The sequence below is a fragment of the Ambystoma mexicanum genome, chromosome 7q (assembly GCF_040938575.1).
Source record: "Ambystoma mexicanum isolate Mex_15411 chromosome 7q, UKY_AmexF1_1, whole genome shotgun sequence".
In the NCBI taxonomy this organism is placed as follows: Eukaryota; Metazoa; Chordata; class Amphibia; order Caudata; family Ambystomatidae; genus Ambystoma; species Ambystoma mexicanum.
Genome location: NC_090941.1, coordinates 1,169,788,519 through 1,169,809,731, shown reverse-complemented (window position 1 = coordinate 1,169,809,731; position 21,213 = coordinate 1,169,788,519). Strand labels below are relative to the sequence as shown.

At 44.5% G+C, this 21,213-nt stretch overlaps 1 pseudogene; it reads left to right on the top strand.

Moving 5' to 3' along the window:
• Positions 1-21,213, top strand: part of LOC138528247 (zinc finger protein 107-like) — a 135,052-nt pseudogene that overhangs the window by 14,860 nt on the left and 98,979 nt on the right.

The following is a 21,213-nucleotide window of genomic DNA, read 5'->3' as shown; positions in this document are numbered from 1 at the left end:
GGGATGTCCGCTTGCTGCCTTTTTGTTCAAATTGTTCATTGCTGACATCCCTAATGCCCTAGCAAATGTGAACTGCTTTCCACCCAAAATAAATGGACATCACATAAGCTATGCAATTGATGCTGATGATATAGTATTATTTGATACCACCCAAATTGGTCTTCAAAGGCCTTTGACAAAATTGCAATATTACATGCAAGAAAACAACCTAACCATAAACGTCAAAAAAACAAAAATCATGAGGATGATTGTTTCAAAAGCGCGAAAAAAAACCCAGAACTTTTAAGTGGCAAATTGCAAATGAACAAATTTAGATAATCGAAGAGATTCGATACCTTGGAGTGATGATAAACACATCAATATGTGAATGGAGCTGGGTGCAAGATCTAAAACACAGAATGAGAATATTTGCCTTACAAGGTGCAAGAATTCACTTACAATATGGGAAGTTCACCTTAAAGCTGACCCGAACCTTCTATCTACAAAAAGTAATTCCTGCGATAACATTCGGTGCTGATGCCGGCTGGAATATAGATCATAAGATATTGTCATATTTAGAAGGGATGTATTGGAAAAGAGTGCTGAGGCTACCAAAAAACATGTCCATGACAATCATTCGCCATGAATTAGCCTTAGACGCCTTATATGGAACGGTGCAGTGGACATCACTGCCACTATTAAGGAAGCTGACCATAACAAATCCAGAACCAGTTTACGAGATACTAGCACTATCAAAATCTCAGGTACACGAGAACATGATAACAGCCTGGAAAGACATGATAAACGATCTTCTGTGAACGGCTGATATAACGATGTACACACTTCTGGCTCAGCCACAAATTGCAAAAAAGAAATTAAAACAATGGTCCTGGATACAAAATCTGCAGAAGTACAATAATTTAGCAACAGCTCTCAATCTAGGTCCAACAATGAATGCATTAGAAAGAATGCCCAGATTTCCATCTGGATATCGTTGCGATGATTTCTTGAGATTGCGGCTAAATGCATATAAAACAAAGGAAATCATGTTCATGAAACAAGATCGTGACACCAAAGACATCCTATGTAGATATTGCTGTATAAAGATAGAATCCAGAAAGCACCTGGTAACGGACTGTCATGATTAAAAGATCAAAGGACTTTATACCATGGGAAATGTGCACCTGCCAACGATAACTTAGACGATTGGTGGTATAGAATCCTAAGTGGCATGACGGTGCAACTCACATGTGCAACTATAAACTATCTCGATAAAATTTTAGGTTGAGTGAAAGGAGCGGAGAGGCGACGGAATAAAGAATTGTCGCATGTATTGAGATAAATGCTCAAACAAAATGGTCAGGATTGACAGTTTAAAGCCAATCACTGGAGCTGACTGACTGTGGGGTCGGGAAGAATGAAAAACATTTTCTTGTTAAGACATTGAGTATAAATTGAGGAAAATTGACAATGACACTAATAAAAGTTTGTAATAAACTAAATGTTACAATAACAAAAATAATATATATATATATATATATATATATATATATATATATATATATATATAAAAGGGCAGTGATAGTAGAGAGTGGCATGATATTAGAGAGTGGCGTGATAGTAGAGAGTGGCGTGATAGTAGAGAGGGGGTGATAGTAGAGAGTGGTATGATAGAGAGTGGAGTGATAGTAGAGAGGACAGTGATAGAGAGTGGAGTGATAGAGAGTGGAGTGATAGTAGAGAGTGGTGTGATAATAGAGAGGGGAGTGTTAGCAGAGAGTGGAGTGTTAGCAGAGAGTGGTGTGATAGTAGAGAGGGGGTGATAGTTGAGAGTGGTATGATAGTAGATAGGGGAGTGATAGTAGAGAGGGGAGTGATAGTAGAGAGGGCAGTGATAGTAGAGAGTGGAGTGACAGTAGAGAGTGGAGTAACACTAGAGAGTGGCGTGATAGTAGAGAGTGGCGTGACAGTAGAGAGTGGAGTAATAGAGAGTGCATGATAGTAGAGAGTGGAGTGATAGTAGAAAGTGGCGTAATAGAGAGTGGCAGGATAGTAGAGAGGGGAGTGATAGTAGAGAGGGGAGTGATAGTAGAGAGTGCTGTGTTAGTAGAGAGTGGCGTGATAGTAGAGAGTGACATGATAGTAGGGAGTGGAATGACAGTAGAGAGTGGCGTGACAGTAGAGAGTGGCGTGACAATAGAGAGTGGAGTAATAGTAGAGAGTGCAGTGATAGTAGAGAGTGGAGTGATAGTAGAGAGTGGCGTGACAGTAGAGAGTGGAGTAATAGAGAGTGGCATCATAGTAGAGAGTGGAGTGATAGTAGAGAGGGGAGTAACGAGAGGAATCTTAGGGTTGGATTTGACATATTGGGAATGCAATGCATACATGAATGCACGAGTAAGTGACCTAATAACATCTAATGCTGTGATGCTCTGAACAATTCCTTCAAATACAATTTTCAAGTTATTTTAATTCTCTAAAGTCTGTTTTAAGAGGCAGGGAGAAAAACAGATTCATGCAGTTTCAGCCCGTGTGCAAGTGGGGTATGGGGACTTGAATTGACATCTCTGCACTAGGCCTATCATCCTACAGACTGTGCGATGACATAACATCTGAAACCTTTGCTTCTTTCAACAGTGTGTAACCACCGACACGAAGAGTCAAGAAATGAAGACGAGAAGACGGGGCATGAAGAGGAATAAAGCACCCACTACAGAAGCTGGGCAGCATCATTCCAGTGAACCTGTACAGATATCAACATCTTCTCAGGAGAGCCAAATTCCCAGCACATCTATGAGGATCCAGACAAAGGAGCAGGCCTTTGCCTGCAGTGTTTGTGGGATGTGCTTCACACACAGGACTAACCTGATATTACACATTGAATCACATACAGGTCTGTGGGGACAAACAACCCCTACTGTTGAGAAGCTGTAAAAGTGCACAGAGTGCAAAAGAAGATTCAGTCAATCCTCACATCTGATAAGCCATCAGAGTGTCCATACTGCAGTGACGCCCTACAAGTGCACAGAGTGCAAGAAAAGCTTCAGCTATTTATCAACTCTGATAATCCATCAGAGGATCCATACTGGGATGAAGCCTTACAGGTGCACAGAGTGCATGAAAAGCTTCAGTCAATCCCCAGCTCTGGAAATCCATCAGAGGATTCATACTGGATGAGACCCTATACATGTACAGAGTGCAACAAAAGATTCAATCAACTCCCACATCTGATAAGAAATCAGAGGATCCATACTGGAGGGAAGCCCTACAAGTGAATAGAGTGCCGGCAAAGCTTCAGCCGTTCCTCACATCTGATAAGACACCAGAGGATCCATACTGCGGGGAAGCCCTACAAGTGCACAGAGTGCAAGAAAAGCTTTAGTTATTTCTCAACTCTGAAAATCCATCAGAGGATCCATACTGGGGGGAAGCCCTACAAGTGCACAGAGTGCAAGAACAGCTTCAGTCATTCCACTAATCTAATAAGCCATGAAAGGATTCATACTAGGGAAAAGCCCTACAAGTGCACAGAGTGCAAAACAAGATTCAATCAACTTTCACATCTGATAAGACATCAGCGGGTCCATACTGGAGGGAAGCCCTACAAGTGTACAGAGTGCAAGAAAAGCTTCAGTAATTTCTCAGCTCTGAAAATCCATCAAAGGATCCATACTGGGGGAAGCCCTATAAGTGTACAGAGTGTATGAAAATATTTAGGGACGCCTCTGTGCTGCGACACCATCAGAGAATCCATACTGGGGCGGAGCCCTACAAGTGTACTGTGTGCAATAAAAACTTCAGTCGTTCCTCAGTTCTGAGATGCCATCAGAGGATCCATACTGGGGGGAAGCCCTACACATGCACAGAGTGCACGAAAAGCTTCAGTCATTTCTCAACTCTGAAAACCCATCAGAGGATCCATACTGGGGTGAAGACCCATAAGTGTACAGTGTGCAAAAAAAGATTCAATCAACCCTCACATCTGAGAACCCATAAGAGGATCCATACTGGAGAGAAGCCCTACAAGTGCAGAGAGTGCAAGAAAAGCTTCAGTAAAAACTCTGCTCTGAAAAGACATCAGATGATCCATACTGGAGAGAAGCCCGACAAGTGAATTGAGTGCAATAAATGCGTCAGTCAATATCCACATTTGATAACGCATCAGAGGGTCCATACTCAGGAGAAGCCCTATACATGCATAGTATGTAAGTGATTTTATAGTAGGTAATCTGATCTGAAAATCCATCAGAGTACCCATACTGTGTGTGCTTTTGAGAAAGCATCAGATAATCCATTAATTAAAAAAGCCTGGAGAAACATCTAGTCTTCAGGAGATATTTGAAGATTGCATTCTTCCCATGGTTTTTATGTGGCGAGATCGTGTGGCTGTAATGTCAGTGGTTAGCACTGAGAAGCCTTTAGACAGCCGCCTGCACTTTACAAGTGACTGATATAACTTGCGCACTTGAGGCCATATTCTGGGTGCCGCCATCTTGATTGTGGGTATGCAATAGGGAGCCCTTCCCTGTTGCCTCCCGACGACCCCCCACAACATCTGACACCTTCCCCCATACCCCCTCCCTCCCTACTACACCCTACCCACATACCTGCAGGACTGGAGGTTTTTTGCTCAGGTTGTGGTGCTCCCTCCCATCCTTGGCCGATGCCATAGAAATAGAAATGAGACTCTGCCCCTTTTATATTTACTATAGCAGTGAGCATCTTGTTTCTCTCATCTTGTTTTTTTGGTTGCTTTGCTGGAGTTTGGGCTTGTGCTATATATGCAGAGCCATAATACTAAAACTATTTGATCCCCAAACAAACGGTGGAGTGCAAATAGCTATCACCCCCTTCTCTGAGGGCCTACAGGGCGAGTAACAGCCCTGAGCCCTCGCCGAGGCCCTTGCTTTGCTCGGCCTGCCTAGGCACAGCTGGCGGGCCTCATACCCCTGACACGGGCATAATGGATACATAATATCCTGGAGAGAATGGACAAGTCCTGTACACTGAGCGCCAAAAGAGAAATAGAATTCGAGAGATAACATCACAGCAGCAAGTAGGACTGAACATCACAAGAGGAATCAGGTGATTAAACTCATTAGTGGACATTTAAATGACAGAAATAAATAGGCACAAACATTGCACAGCAAAAGCAGTTATTCATAAGGAAATTACACATGAAATGCAACCTCCCCTGCTTGGCAACACACAACAGAAATGCAACCTCCCCTGCCTGGCAACACACAACAGAAATGCAACATTCCCCTGCTTGGCAATACACACTTGAAATGTAATCTCCCCTGCTTGGCAACACACACATGAAATGCAACCTCCTCTGCTTGGCAACACACAACAGAAATGCAACCTCCCCAGCCTGGCAACACACAACAGAAATGCAACCTTCCTCTGCTTGGCAACACACAACAGAACTGCAACCTCCCCTGCCTGGCAACACACAACAGAAATGCAACATTACCCTGCTTGGCAATACACACTTGAAATGCAACCTCCCCTGCTTGGCAATACACACTTGAAATGCAACCTCCCCTGCTTTGCAACACACAATAGAAATGCAACCTCCCCTGCTCGACCACACACAGCAGAAATGCAATCTCCTCTGCTTGGCAACACACAACAGAAATGCAACCTCCCCTGCCTGTCAACACACAACAGAAATTCAACTGTCCCTGCCTGGCAACACACAAGAGAAATGCAACCTCCTCTGCTTGGCAACACACAACAGAAATGCAACCTCCCCTGCCTTTCAACACACAAGAGAAATGAAACCTTCCCAAGCTTGGCAACAGAAATGCAACCTTCCCCTGCTTGGCAATAGAAATGCAACCTCCTCTGCTTGGCAACACACAACAGAAATGCAACCTCCCCTGCCTGTCAACACACAAGAGAAATGAAACCTTCCCAAGCTTGGCAACAGAAATGCAACCTTCCCCTGCTTGGCAATAGAAATGCAACCTCCCTTGCTTGGCAACACACAGTAGAAATGCAACCTCCCCTGCTTGGCAACACACACGAAAAATGCAACCTTCCCCTGTTTGGCAACACACAAGAGAAATGTTGTGTCATCACAGGAAGAGCAGATGTGGCTCTGGAAGGAGTGATGACAACCAAGGTCCGCAGATATATAAACAAAACCGGGACATTTTGCCTTGAAATCCATTGAATTTCAAAATAACGTTGAGATTGTTCAAGAGGCAGAAACAGTTAGAAGGTTTTATGGAATTTTGAGAAAAAACACAAAAGCCATACTAATACCACCAGACACAACCGTGAGAATGTAACTGTCTACATTAAATTAACTGAGTCATAAATGAAATAGAACTAAGACAGCAACCAATGGTAAAAACATTCACAGAAAAGATGAAAATGCCGTAGATGATACCCCGCCAGGGCCTGCGTCTGGCTGAAATGATAGTTATTGCTGCATGCACGCCTTGCAGTAGCCATAACATGCCTGCACCTGTGCTGTGAATTAACACCAACTTGGCCATCAACGGGAAGAAGATTTGTAATCCTGAAATCCTTCTTCATCTTTTGCATACTGCTGCTCAATACTTTGTCTACCTATATACTATATGATGTACCCTGTGATAGATGTTGACAGTCTATATACACATATAGAATCCACACCCGTCTCTCTACATGCTATACACTCTAGCCTGGGATACAAGTTGACAAGCTACATAAACATATAGAATCCAGCCCTGTCTACCTGAAGCCTGTACAACGTACCCTGTGGTAGATGTTTACATGCTATATACACATATAGAATCCACACCCGTCTACCTACATCCTATACTCTCTAGCCTGGGATACAGGTTGACAGGCTGCATACACATATAGAATCTAGCCCTGTCTACCTGAAGCCCGTACACTGTACCTTGCAATAGATATTGACAGTCTACATACACATATAGAATTCAAACCTGTCTACCTGAAGCCTGTACACTGACCCTGGGATAGATGTTGACAGGCTACATATGGAATCCACACCTGTCTACCTGAAGCCTGCCTGTACACTATACCCTGGGTCACAAGGTAAATGATGAAAGTACACACATGCACAGAATCCAAAAACATCCTGGCAATGGACACCATGTCAAGAAAAGCACATCTCGCACTGCTAAACACTAGGCAATGAAATGATGAATGAGGGCATTTTGGGCAACTTGAGGAAAAGCTGAAGTCTCAGTGTGGTGAGTACCTGCACATTTATCTATCGGACGAGAGTATTAGGGGCCCAGGAAAAAGACTGAGGCAGACTCAGGGGTCAGTGCCCATCAAAGAGTAAACCGATGCAGCAGCTTAGATGTGACCACAGAAACCTTCTATAACCTGTACCAGGCCAAGAAAGACCTTAACAGGAAGAGCCATGTAAAGAGGTAAGCAGTCTGGAACTGCATGAATGAGAGCCGGGAAACTGCCACACTGCAGGAGGGTAGGCAATCCAAAATGGCTGACCTGGTTTACATCGGCTGACCTTCTCATATGAGAATAGCCAGAGCATGAACAAAAGTGGGTGCGTTTGATGTCAGGGCACTTGGGCCGATGTGGAGGCTACAACAAACAAAAGAGAACTCCATTCTCATCAGAAAAGAGAATGGGGGTGTACAATAGTGGAGAATTTCAAAGCAAGAGCATGCAATTGTCCCTGGTTGGAACAGGACCTATATAGATACTGTGCGGAGACGCTGCAAACCTATAGATCCTCCTGGACACAGTAGAAGTCTGATGCTTATCGAAGCTGATGAAGACCTTAAATGCACATAGAATAAGTAAGATGTTGAGAACCCTGAAAGTGCCTAGAACTCTGAAACTTTGTTACTCAAGGGAGAACAAAACAGGAGGAAAAGAGACTGATTCCTGGTAAGGAATGGAGGCCGGCCATCAACCTCTGATTGGGTGAATCATCCTGACCCAGAAATTAACCTCATATGCTAAACATAAAAGAAAAAAACAAAGACCCTTGTTGTCAGCCTTGTTTTTGACACCATTGCTTTTTAGACTATAGAACATCATCTGATCTTGCAACACATGTATATGCATATATAGGGGTTTCTATATCACCTACACAGTTCCAAAGCAGCAAAGTCTTCTACAGTATTGATTCCTCTTGACTCTACTTCATAAAATTGCTGTACGACGACACAAGTGTTAGAATTGGGATGTCGTAGGACAGCATTTTATCCCAGTCCTTACCCACCAGCACTGGTCTGAAGCAGAGTTGCTTGTTAGCCCACTGCTTTTTAATCTGCATTGGTCTGAAGCAGGGTTGCGTGTTAGCCCCCCCGCTTTTTAATCTGCATTGGTCTGAAGCAGTGTTGCGTGTTAGCCCCCCTGCTTTTTAATCTGCATTGGTCTGAAGCAGAGTTGCGTGTTAGCCCCCCTGTTTTTTAATCTGTATGCTGCTGATTTTGTCCGAACCTTAAAGCTTGCACACAACTAACCTCTCCATTTTGGCACGGAAGAAATAATGTGCCAAACATATGCAGATGTTAGGGTTATTTTAGATGGGACAGCAGTAGGTTTACAGCGTACCCTAAATGTATTTCACTCGTATGCGAAAACCAATGGTTTACGTGTCAATACTTCCAACACTAAGATTATGACTATAGGGCAAAAAGACCTACGGCGGATCAACCTATAGTTGGTACTTGGCGATACCCGCCTGGAACAAATTAACACTTACAAGTATTTGGGCATTTAAATTAAGGCCACTCCTTCACTAACATATTTTATGGATGTTATTCCTCCCAAAGCATGGAAGAAGTGGCTTGCTCTTAAGAAAGTTATTAACAACTGTGGCAGGCGCTCCTTAGAGGCTAAGATCATGGCCTATAGATTATCTATCATCCCCGGCATCACGTATGCCTTAGAAATATTAGCTGAGAAGGCGGGGACTCGGTTGCCTAGACTAGGGGCTAACATCTTGCATTCCCTGCCTGGTCTTCATGAGTCTGTCCCAGTGGAAGCCGTTAGACTGGAGCTGGGTCTCCAGTCACTGCTTTCATTATGGAAAGAGGCTGTGTGTAAACTCGGGGTCAAAATAAAATTTGAGGGGAGATCTGTGGACACACTTTTGAGCCAAACTATGGGCCATGAGAAGCGTTCTTCACGTAGTGTATGGTAGTGTCTGGTATAGGGACATGAAGAATACGGTTATTTCCTATTGCCTGGATATTGGCCTGTCTTGCTCCTCTAGGGGAGATGTGGCTTTGTTTATACAGAAATGGGCACAACATTCAGGAGTTGCTAACGTACACATTGATGTGATAGATGAGATCCCTTTTATTGAAGGTCCCCCTCGCAATTAAAAAATTTGGACTCCAGTGGACTCCCAAAATTCTAAAGGGAGAAAAAGGCAAAAACGGAAAAGAGGGCGCAGCTCTAAATCTACATCCTCTTTCCCACAGCTGAAAAAAGCTCAGGAAAAATCCCAAAAATCCAAAAAATCCAGCTTTAAAAAATGCAGGAACAAACTCTTTCCTGAAGCACTTGGCTCTCCCAACTGATGAGAAAATGTCAGAAACTATTGTACTTGCTTCGTCAGCCTCTGAAGTGCTACAGAGTTCTAGTCTTAATCAAACAAATCATGCCAAACCAGTCTTTGGAAAAAAAGGAAAAAAGAAGGGTCTCTTGGATCAAAACACAGTCATTCAGTGCCTTAAAGCACAAACCATAAGCATTGGTCTGCAAACAGACCCTGTAACCTTTCCGAAAAATGCTTTGAAAACCCAATGTCAAAAAATGGGGCTTAGAAACATCAAGATTGCTCCGATTTTTTTAAAATGCAACGCACGAAAGTCCCAACAAGAAAATTCTATTTTGGAGACTACAAAAATAGTGACAAAGACTGCTGTGAAATTGGCTCCTATTTTTCTGAAACCCATAGTAAAACCAGTATCATCCATAGCCCAGATTGTTCCTCATCACTCGATTCTCACCCAAGAGGAAGGGTCTTCAAGGCCCTTAATAAACGAGAACGACAGCCGGAATGGCTTGGGGAATTCTAGAAATCTTGTATCTCTTCGCCAGGGGAATGAGGGTCCCCTGCTCAGTATACCTGCAAAGGAAAATGATGATCTGGAGGTGGTCGATTTCAAAATTCCAAAGGCGTGGCTAAGGCTGGTCAAACAAAACAAGAACAATTCACTCTGCAGATCTGTGATATTGTCTGAGATAAAAAAAATCACAATCTGTTTCTCTTCTCCATCAAAGGATATCGAGTATGTAAAATTTCCAATAATGGAGGATACGTTCTTTGTGGAAATTTGTCTGAACTCGAGTAGAGCCCAACAAGCCCTCTTCAATAATAAAAATGAACTTTCTAGAGACGGTTTGTTGGTGTATAAGTCAAGCGAGGAGGGATTTCTCGAGAATGACCCCAGTTAAAAAAAAAATGGGGACAGAGGAAACCGCAAACAATGCTGAACCAGCTGGAAAATCAAGAAAGTCCGATAGGCCCACGACAGCAGGAGCAAGCATAAATGAGAATCTCATAGCTAAACTCCCAGAGATTATCTCCCAAATAATCCTGAAATTAGGAGTTGAGGAAAATAGTCTTTAGACAAAGGGGCCTAAGAGTAATTTCCTGGAACACGAGAGGCCCAAGTTTCCTGAAAAGCAAAAAAGTGAAAGAGGAACGTCTTGGGCTAAGTGACATTCTGTTATTCCAGGAAACGTGGCTTGTCAATCCCCTTGAGATAGAGGGCTTCACAATGTTAAATCTACGGGCCTCACAAAAATTAAAAGGGAGACCAGCGGGAGGGATGATGATTGCATTTAAAAACTCCAGTATAAAAGACATTTTACCAATATATGACAATGAAGTGGGGATTCAAGCCTGTAAAATAAAACTGGAAATGGATGTTCTTCATTGTATTGTGGTAGTCATCAACATTTACTGGAATCCCTCCATCTTCAAACTCCAGTCCTTTTTAGAAACCCTGGACTCCGTACTAACATTAGTGAAAACCGACCCTGAGGGAGCACACATTCTCTTAGCAGGGGATCTAAACGCAGACTATATTCACCCCAGGAGTAGAACATCTGCAAACCCGAAGTTGAGTAAACTGCGAAAAGGAAAATTGTGGAGGGATTTTCTAACCTCTTGGGATCTTGAAATGACTCAAGTAAAATCTAAGGGAGATGAAAAAGTGGAAGTAACCTGGCGACAAGCAATTCACGAGTCCACTGTAGACTACGGGCCTCATTACGACCATGGCGGAGGACCATGGTGCTATTAGCACCATGGTCCATGGCGCTAAGCTGCCAACTCCGCCATGGTGGTTGGCGGATTTACCGCCCCATTCCGACCCAGGCGGGGCGGTAAATCCCCAATCCCCATTTTACCCTTCCCCATTCCCATTCTTGCCCCATAGGGCATAATGGGAGTGGGGAAGGCGTTAATTACGCCACCGTAAATTACGGTGGCGTAATTAACAACAAGGTCCCTTAGCGCCATGGATTTTAACGCCCGCAAAAAGCAGGCGTTAAAATCACCTTGGCGCTAAGGGAACTCGTAGTATGGCGGAAGGGGTCGGCGTTTCCAACGCCGGCGTAAACCCCCTTCCGCCAGGGTCCTAATGAGGCCCTACATCTTTATATCTCCTGGTCTTTGAATCCTTTGCCCAAACTTTTCCTTAAACTGGACGGGGCGAAAGTGATCATGCCAGTTTAGAACTCCTGTTCTCTGATATATATAAGCCGCAGTATCCCAACAACATGCAGGAACTGGAAGGCTCAAAAAGAAAATTGAGAGTAGTAAAGTAAAAACATGGCGGGAAAATGCTGAATAAACTACTCGAAGCAGTTCCATCTTCAATATGGTGTGAGGAATTCCAGCCGGAGAAATTCAGAAATTTTGTTTGGTCCATTTTTCCGCCAATTGAAACAAAGGGTGCAGGTAAACAGGAGCATCTTTATCTCTTTGATGAAGAAACCCAAAAGAGAAAGAGAACCCTGCGACAAACACTGCATCGTATAAAAAACAACCAGTTCGATCCCACTACACGCAAAGGAGATCTAAGATTGGCAAAACAGACCTATAGAAACTGGTCAAAAAACCATAAACATCAGAAATAATAGGAAGATGGAGAGAGAATGCTCTATTTACTAAACACAACCAACTGCAGACATTTCTGGGCGGTGTTGAGCCAATCAGAGACCGGCTATAACAGCTCTTTGTAACCTGGTTCCAGAGCAAGAATGGGTGGCATATTTGCCAGACAATTTTAAATCAACTGACTCCATAGATTTCATCCTGCCGTCAGGACCCTTTCATTTGATGAACAGGATATTGTGGAACTCATACTGTCTTCTTCCACATCAAAAGTGGCAGGTCCTAATGGACTTACCTATCAGGTCCTTAAAAATAATCCGACCATGTGGGCAAAGCTGCCTCTTTAAGGAAATCCTGCAAAATAGGATCTTTCTTCCATCATGGAAGAGTGCATTCGTTTTTCAAGGGGGGCGATCGGTTAAGACCGGCAAATTACTGCCCCCATCGCCCTCCTTGACATTGAGAGCAAACTATTTATGCGGTTGCTGTTAAAAGACTTCACACTCTGGGTGGATTCCAGGCAGATACTCTCACAGCACCAAACAGGTTTCAGAAAGGCGCTTTCTACCAGCCTTAACGGGCTCATTCTGAACCTGCTTAGTGAAAAAACAAATGAGAAAGAGGGTGTCCCCCTCTATGGTGCTTGGGTCGACTTGTCCAGAGCATTTGATCTAGTGAATAGATCCCTTCTGTGGCGGAAACTTCATAGTTGGGGCATTCCAGCTTCTCTTCTGGCAATGCTCATGGACCTTCATAGGAACACCACCATAAGATTAAGGTTGGATGACTTGGGTCACCTGTCAGAAAAAATACAGGTCTTCAAAGGGGTTCGGCAAGGCTGTCTGGGAGCGCCTCTGTTCTTCAACCTTTATTGGTCAGACATAAAGGTTGAAGAACAACCTTTTGATGAATCCTGGATTCATCATCACTTGCCAGCCCTAGGATAAATGGAAGGAGCATCCATTGGCTGGCTTACGCGGACGATCTTGTTTTGTTGGACCGCTCGGCGATTGGTCTGCAGCGGCTTTTGTCCAAATTAGGGGAGTATGCTTCACAAAACAGGCTACTGATTAATCCTTTGAAATCCAAGATCCTCATTTTCAAACATCCCAAAAAGAACCTAGGTTCTACAAAGTGGGTTTTGGATGGAAAAGTAGTCCCCCGGGTAGAAGAGCTTACTTATCTCGGCTATGAAATGTTAGCCTCACCTGCTCAGAATAAAGTATTTTCGGCTATTCTGGACAAAGCCTTCAAAATCATTTTGCAAATGAAGAAATTGAATGGAACATTCTGTAAATTTTCACTCCTCCCTCTTGTCAAATATTATTTGGCCGAAGCAGTCCCAGTTCTCTTGTATGGACTAGAAGCAAAGCCCCTGCTCTGGCATTACAACTGGGATAAAATAGAAGGTCTTCTGTGGATAAAATCCCTAAATCTCCCAATGTGCACTCCACTAGTGAGTCTTAGGTTTGAGTTGGGTCTGACCTCTTTGGGTTGTCGAGTGGACTGGAAACTCCTTTCTCTTTACCGTGAAATAACAACAGCTGGCCAGTCCACTCTGTTCTTCGATGTAAATGAACATTTTAAAAAGCTAAATCTAAGCAACTCAATGGTCTGAAGAAGAAAGTGGGAGACATTTTGTCGAGGCTTGAATTAACATCAGAAACCCTCACCTATAATCCCATGAAAGTAAAAAAGCTCTTGGAAACAAGAGACTGGATTACTACTATTGATGGAGTAAGAAATCTTAATCCTTCAAATATTTTTCTTAAGGTGGATCAAAAGCTTGGTGCAGGGGAAACAGACACACCTGCAACCACTACTTCCATTGTTCGGTATTATGGGCTGTGATGGAGTATGTATAAAAATACAGTCATTTATTTATGGCCAAATATCACTATGGAGAATGACTACTAACAGGTAGAGGTATCACACAACACTAAGGGCCTCATCACGAGTTGGGCAGTAACGCCGGCGCTATTACCGCCGGCACTATTATCCCTACCGCCAAACCCCCGGTTCTATTAGTGCCGGATCACGGGTTTGGCGGAACGATTAGTGCCCATTCCCCATTGGGCCCATTCGGGAATTCCTCATTCACACTATTACTGCCGGCGGAAAGAATCAGCAAATTTACAGCGGATTTCCCCCCAGCTCCGAGCTGGGGGAAATCCGGCAAGGCCATGACCTGGTGGAACCTTAAATGCGGCGGTAATAGTGGTACCGCTGCATTCAAGGGTTACCGCCAGACTCGTGATGAGGCCCAAACAATAGATTACATATATACAGGGCCTCATTACACGTAGTGCGGTAAACCCTGGTGCTATTAGCACCATGGTTCAAGCCGGTAATTTACCGGTACCGACATGAAGGAAAGGAGAATTACCGCCCTATTCCAGGGTTGGGAAGGCGGTAATTCCGCCTTCCTCCATTGCCCTTCCCCATTCCCATTTTTGCCCCATAGGGCTCTATGGGAATGGGGAAGGCGGTAATTACGGTACCGCAAATTGCGGTACCGTAATTAGCACCATGGTCCCTTTGCGGGTCCCAACTTTAACGGCTGGTCTAGACCAGCCGTTAATGTCGGGTCCCGCAAAGGGACCTCGTAGTAAGGCGGTAAAGGTTAACGGTCACCAGTACCCTTAACGGTGACCGTTAACCCTTACCGCCTTCCGTGTAATGAGGCCCACAGTCACTAGAGTAGGGCACAATACAAATCAAACTCCTGCAAAAGAAAGTGCAGATTAAGTTGTATGTAAAATAGGTCCATAGAGAATTCTCCCTAACTTCAAAAGTCCTTCCCTAAATTGTCTGGGGCCTTATTCTTAAAAGTTCATGCAAAGTTCCAACACAGTTTGTGATGCAGGATAAAATTAAGGTATTGTCTCTGTGCCATGGCCAGAGGCCCCAGAACACAAAAACCACACCATCTAGTGATGGGGGCAATGGGTCACTTGACTCCCTTATGTCCCTTTGGGACCCATAAACACAGTGGCCCTGGCTGGACTCAGTAAACATATCTCGTATCTTCCAGCACTCGGCTGATTTCCATTTGGAGAAAGCCTGTGGGTTGCTCCCCGGACCAAAAGTAGCGTTAAAAAAAATAGGGGTGAACGGTGAGGGAAAAGTTGTAAGACTATTATTTTTTTTTGTTTCTTTTTTGTGGCCAAGTCCCAAACTACTTCTACTAAATTTTATTCCTTTGGATATTATGGGAGGGAGATCTTTTTTAGGAAGCCACAAAGTCTCACGCAGTTGTGGTCCTCCCACTGCCCGTTCCATCTGTAACTAACATTTCCCTCCATTACTCCCCCATCAATCTTTTATTATATGAAGCTGTGCAGCATGATAAAACTTTTTCAAATTAGGCAGTACGATTTCCCCTTTCCCCGTGGGTGTAGTTAGTAGATCATATGCAACTTTTGGAGGTTTGTTATTCCATTCGGCAATCTTTTTGCTTTGAGTTTAAAAAAAAAAAGGTGGAGGGGATACTTATTGGAAGTGCCTGGAAGAAGTACAAGATCTTGAGTATAGTCATTTTTATGACGTTTATCCGACCCAGCCAAGAGATCGTTAAAGGATCCCATTGTCCAAGTTGGTTAGTAATTAGTTTCAGTAGAGGAGGGAAATGAGCTTCATGTAGAGCAGCTAAAGGCGTTGTTATTATTACTCCCTGAAGTTTAATCTGACCCTGCGCCCCAAACTAACTGTTTGAGTTTGAAGAGAAGATGCACTGGTAGGAGGTAGAGATTTAAAATGTCTGATTTCGCTAGATTAATATTCAGACCCGCGCCATACACGTTGCCAGTTCACGCTCAATTATGGGTAGCGTAGTGGTCGGCTCTGTAATAGCTAGCAACATATCAGCAGCGTACAACATGATTTTATGTTCGGTCCCTCCGAACTATTCCATGTATATCCTTGTTTTGTCGTACCTGTGCTAAAAGTGACTCAAGGCCTAAAGCATACTATAAAGGCGACATAGGATAGTCTTGTTTTGTCCCTCTGAAGAGGGATGGAAGGGCATGATTGTCCATTTATTAATACACGTGCCACTGCAAATGTATAATTTACTTTAATTCTCTCTATAAACCATTGGCTGAACCCCATCTTTGCCATAATGTGGAAAAGAAATGACCCCTCGACACTATCAAAAATCCTTTTCAGTGTCTAATGATAGGAGTATCGCCGGGATCTGTTTCTTTTCCACTATTTCCAAAACATGACCCGTACGGCATTTGTTGTTGTGAGATTGTCTCCAACCTATTTGCAAGTATCTTAGAATATATTTTTGGAAGGAGACTCAGATATCTGGAACCCTACGCTATCAAGGCTGTGATCAACCCTGCGGCCATGAAATTAGAATTACCGGCACACATGTGGATCCACCCGGTGTTGCATGTCTCCCTCCTAAAACCATTGAGACCAGGTACACGGATCGATACTCCACCGGATCCCGAAATAGTTGAAGGAGAACCAGAATACGAAGTTAAAAGGATCCTAGACTCTAAGATGGTCCGGTCCAAGTTATACTACCTTATAGACTGGAAAGGTTATTGTCCCCAAGATCGGACCTGGGAACCCAGTGAGCATGTCCACGCTCCACGATTAATCAGGAAGTTCCACCGCAATAACCCCACTAAACCATACTCACTATACTTCAGTTATCCAATCAGTACCACTGGCGGTAGCACTCATGCATAGCACTCAGACACACTGAAACCAGTTTGTGGATTGGGACCAGAGAGCACTAGCCCACATCCTGCCAGCAAACAGACATAGCCCTCCAGTAGCCTGTCATAAGCTTCTGCTTTCCTGAGCACTGGAAGTCCATATAAGGATTTTTCTGGCCTCACAGGCCAGGAAGAAGGCTAATGAACAAGATGTCCAAAGGACAAGCGAAAAACCATGTGGCACAGCCATGTTTGGACACTAGCCACAGTTAGTAGCCAAACACGGGAAATACAGTAAGGCTAAAATAAAAAGCTTAAAAAAATTGTAAAAAGTCACTGCTGTAACCAGCGTGTTCATTTAGCACACCTAGGGTAACCAAAAATCCTTTCCGTATTAGTGTAGGGGAAAAACAAATGTGTACCCCATTGTACTGCATTGTAAAATGCATTGTACAATGATAGACATTACTGCAAGCGATAACAAGTTACTAAAAGTAATAACAATGTAACTAGACTAAGGGAAACAATGTTTCCCAGTACTGACAGCCCGAAGAACATGTCAGTTTACCCATGGCAGTGTAGCGAAGCTTAAGGCTTCACTGTACTTTAAAAAGTACAGGTCAGGATCAAAAATAAAAGCAACAAGTTTGGGTGTCCATAAAAATGGAAGGAAAGGTGCAGTAAAGATAAATATTTCCTAACACATGCCCCCCCTCTCAGACTAAGGGACAGGGTGAACTAATCCACCCCTGGATGGGTACTCGGTTCCAGTCGTCATCCCAGTTGGACAGCCAATCAGAATTGCTAAATTTGGGATCTGGCCTATGCCCAATAGTGAAGTTCAAGACCTGCAGACTCATGAACCACCTGGGCCACTTTGAATTCTCTCCCTTAACATCCATCAACCACTTCAAAGGTTTAGGGGGAGCATACACAGTGACGCGAGTCCCATAGAGGTAGGACCTCAACTTCCTAAGGCACCATACAATGGAAAAACAACTCTTCTCCACCTGGAGCCAACTGAGTTCTCCACTCCTAAACTGGTAGCTGAGTAGACATATAGGGTGTTCCTCCCCTTTGTCATTTAGCTGTGAAAGTCTTCCATATATCCGAGTGTCATAGGCATCTGTCTGCAGTAAGAAAGGTATCTTGCAATCAGGTGCAGTTAAACCAGGGGCCTGCCCTAGGGATGCTTTCAGGCCAGTGAAGGCCTTCTCACACCCAAGAGTCCATAAGAACTCTTTAGGTCGCCTATGAGTAGTGAGGGCAGTCAGAGGGACAGCTATATTTCTATAGGCTGCCACTTTACTCCTCTATTTCCCAGTGAGGCCCAGGAAAGTCTTCACTTGGGCTTGGGTAGTGGGGGTTGCCCAGTTCTGTACATGAAGTATTTCACTGACAAGAGGTTGCATCTTGTCCCCACATAAACCAACTCTATGGTCAAGGAAGGCCAAAGGCTCCTGTTCAGTTTGACACTCGTTGTCTCCCTGAAAAAGTTGGCCTGATGAAGGTCCAGACACCCAGTCTCTTGAGTTATTCCCAGTTCCTTTCAAGTGGGGGTTGAATCTGCTATGTCATCCGGACAGTTATTCCTGAGACCTATTTTCCCATTCAGAACCGGGGCTAAGCTCAGTTGACAGGTGTCAGTGGCAGCCACCAATCCAGAAGCCCACACACTGAAGTAAGGATCTGAAAAGGCCGAAACCTCGATCTCCTCCTCAGCATAGACTGACAGGGATATGTTGCCATACCCTGCAGAGAGATCATAAAGGCAGCTGCACTTTTTAGTACAGAGCTGATCCACTAAGTTGTTACCTCTTAGTGGAGAGTGTGTATTGGTTTTGGGAAAGAATACAGAGCTCCAGTGTCCATACAGAATCCAAACTGGCTTTACCTGTATACCCCTCCAGATCCTCAGAACAGATCTTTCGACGGCTAGAATGTTCATGCACTCCTTGTTCCAACACAGGGTGGATCTCACACCAACTGTCAGAACTTACTGTTTCATCTGACCCACCACAACACCCAAATATGGTGGGTTCATTAACTCCCAGAAAACAGTCTGGTTTAGACCAATCTCTTATTAGAGGGATTTAGTGATAAGAAAGGGGGAGACTGCCTCAACAAAATCTCCAGCTCACCTTGATGATGTGGGGTCAGTTGAGGAGACACTAGTGTAATGCTCACCTGATTCCCACGGAGGCGCAGGTCGTGGCAGGAAGGTGTCTGTGACTCGAAAGGTGATGTGCAGGACTCAATGGGCTTCTGGGGTTGAACCTCTTCGCACTGTGTGACGGACTCGTAGGGTGAGGTTTCTGCAGATGAAAGAATATAGGGGTTAATGGTCTGGGTTGTTTAATGTCTCTCTTCCTCTCTCTCCCAAGCTTCTCCGTAGGGCCCCCCGGTCAACGTGCTCACCTTAGATAGGTGAATGCTGGACTCTCCATCTGCGTCTGATGCAGGGCGCTGTTGCCAGTTCCTTCACTGGTGAAACATAGGCCTCTTGGACTCAGAGGACCTTTACCGTCGTTAATCGCACGAGCAGTGAGTTTCCAGACACCTTTTTAGTCTTTATAGTCTTTAGAGTCTTTAGGTGCAAGGCACGTTAACATTGAACAGGACTTTGTATGATGCTTTTCTCCCCTTTCGCTTGCAGGACTCGTGAGGAAGATGAAATAAAGCGCCTGGAAATGCGTGAGTAAATGCAAGCACTCTAGCTGTTCTTTCCCTTGCAGCATAGTTCGTGCTGAAGAGGCACCGGAGTATTTGCAGGCGTTCTTATTGTGAAGAGCGCGAGGGGCGTAAGTAAATACCTGTCTAATGTCTCTTCTTTTGTCTTTCAGAAGCTTGTTTGCAGCGCCGGAGTCCGCGGAAGGCCCGTAAGTAAATACAATACTTTTATCTCCGCAGGTGGCGATGCAGCGTGAAGAATTCCAGAGTTCACGGAGTGCCGGTAAGTAATGACAATGCTTTTGTCTTCACAGGCGAAAATACAGCGTGCCGAAATGACCGCAGCCGAAGGATCAGGTGAGTAAGCACTGCGAGTTAAGACTGCCTTGCTAACCTGCTGTTTCTTGTCTCTGCAGATGCTGCTGTCGACTGGATACTGGAATGGTGAGTATGATTCTTGCAGATTGAAGAAGAAAGGCTGGACCAGACTCGGTGAGCGTTCTGCTGCAGATGCAGAATAACGCGAAGCAAGTTTCATCCATCGGGTGTGGTTTAAATAGCCTTGGAGTGATGAGGCGTCTTCCTCCACGGCCCCGCCTAGGTAAGAAAAGAGTTCCAGTTCCAGAAGCTTTCCCCATGCTGAATCCAGGGAATGGAGCTGCCCCACCCAGGTAAGAAAGTAGTTCCTGTTTACAGTGGACTTCTAAGTGGCTGGTAAGTAAGCAGCATGGTCTGCTGCAGGTAAGTCCACCCAAGCATCTGCACACATATTATGAGCCCGGCGCTTCCAGTGCCGGGACCGATGATTCTGATGAGCCTGGTGCCACCGGCGCCAGGACAAGGTCCAAAAGGTCCCCGTGGGGACTGGCTGGTGCCGAGGATTAGGGTTAGGGGCCTGCTTCCAAGGACGTTGGGCTGGTCCTGGCTCCTTGGAAGCAGTGATCATGACAGTACCCCCCCCCCTCAAGGCCGTTCCTAAGCGTGTCTTCTCCGGGGGTTTTGGCTTGTCGGGGTGATTCAGATGGAATCTCTGGACCAGACGAGGTGCGTGGACATATTCTGAGGGTTCCCAAGACCTTTCCTGGGGACCGTATCTTTTCCAATCAACCAGATAGTATAATTTAGATTTGGAGATTTTGGAGTCTAGGATGTTCTTTACTTCGAATTCGAGTTCTCCGTCTACCAAAACAGGTTCTGGGAGTTCAGTCAATCGAGTTTCTGGTTGTACTGGTTTTAATAAGGAGACATGGAATACTGGATGTATTTTCATATGTGTAGGTAATTCCAATTTGACCGCCACCGGATTAATTATGGTAGAGATGGTGTAGGGTCCAAGGTATCTCGGGTTGAAGGTGCGGGATCCTTTTAGAGGCAGGTGCTTAGTGGATAACCAGACCTGGTCTCCTACTGCGTAGTGAGGGGCCTCTTTACGGTGTCGATCTGCTCCCTTTTTGACTTGAGCTTTAGCTCTTTGCAGATGGGCAGTGGCTTCCTTAAAAGCACGGGTAATCTCAGAGTGTAAATGATCCACAGCTGGTGTTTCGAATTCTTGGGGAGGATCCAAATTAGAGGTTCTAGGATGATGTCCGTATAATAGGAAGAAGGGAGTCTTCCCGGTTCCAGAATGAGTCGAATTGTTGTAAGCGTATTCAGCGATCCATAGAATATCCTTCCAAGGGTTTTCAGTTTGTTGGAGCATGCAACGTAGATATTGCTCTAGAGTCTGATTTGTCCTCTCGGTTTGTCCGTCAGTTTGGGGATGGTGACTGGTTGAAAGTCTTACATCAATTTGGGCTAGACGACAGCAACTTC